The sequence below is a fragment of the Elephantulus edwardii genome, unplaced genomic scaffold, assembly GCF_000299155.1.
Source record: "Elephantulus edwardii isolate Elephantulus edwardi_28Jun2011 unplaced genomic scaffold, EleEdw1.0 scaffold00091, whole genome shotgun sequence".
NCBI classification, from domain to species: domain Eukaryota; kingdom Metazoa; phylum Chordata; class Mammalia; order Macroscelidea; family Macroscelididae; genus Elephantulus; species Elephantulus edwardii.
The window spans coordinates 3,352,006-3,352,989 of NW_006399841.1; positions in this window are offsets into that span (position 1 = coordinate 3,352,006).

Below are 984 nucleotides of genomic sequence, written 5' to 3' on the forward strand. Positions count from 1 at the left end.
CCATGGACTGCTAAGAGAATGAACAGGTTTGTCTTTGAGAGGGTTAAACCAGGCTGCTCCTTGGAGGCAAGGATTCTGAAGCTTTGTCTGACATACTTTGGACATGTTGCAAGGAGGGACCATGTAATTTGAAAACAGGAGCGGCATCCACTTCCTGAATAACATTCCTCTGAAAATTCTATGAACTTTGAGAAACAACAATAGTTACAGAAAGGCTTCAGGCCTTTGGTTCATGGATCACTATGAGTCGTGCTCAACTCGACGGCAATCAACAGCAACATACATATAATAACACATAACATCTATAGTGTATGGAGAGCTCTGGTGGCCTAGTGGCAAGAAGCTGTGCTGTAGTGCCAAAGGCACGCAATTCGAGACCACCAGCTGCTCTACCAGAGAAAGATGGACCTTCTCCTCCCATATGTCTAACTATCTCTGAAACCCAACTGGAGAGTCAGCTTTGGGTCATTTCAAACTCGATGGTACACAACAACAACAACAACAACAGCAGCAGCAGCAACTATAGTATGTAACCATATCCATTATGGTGGCTAATGCACTCTCGGCAGTTGGAATCTGTCAGCTGCTTCTCAGGACAGAGATGAGATCATCTCCTCTAACTAAGATTTGAAGTTACTGGCTTCAGAAATGCCCCCGGAGCGATCACTAGGATGGGGCTTGTGGTTTAGGCTTTCGGTTTTACAGATAGAGTCCTAGTGGTGTAGTTTGTAGCCTGTGGAGCTGTTAACCAAGATGCTGTGTCTCCACCAGTTCAGTGTCACCTGTTGCTCCAAAGAAGACAAAGGGATAGTCTTCACTCTTTACAATTTACTGCTACAGAACCAACGCATAGCTGCCCATTCAGCAGGTTTTCAGAAGCTGTCAATTGGGAGGAGATTGTCCATTTTTGTCCCGCAGAGTGGTTGGTGGATTCAAACTGTGTACCTTCAGATTGGCAGCTCACATCCTTACCATTAGGCCAAC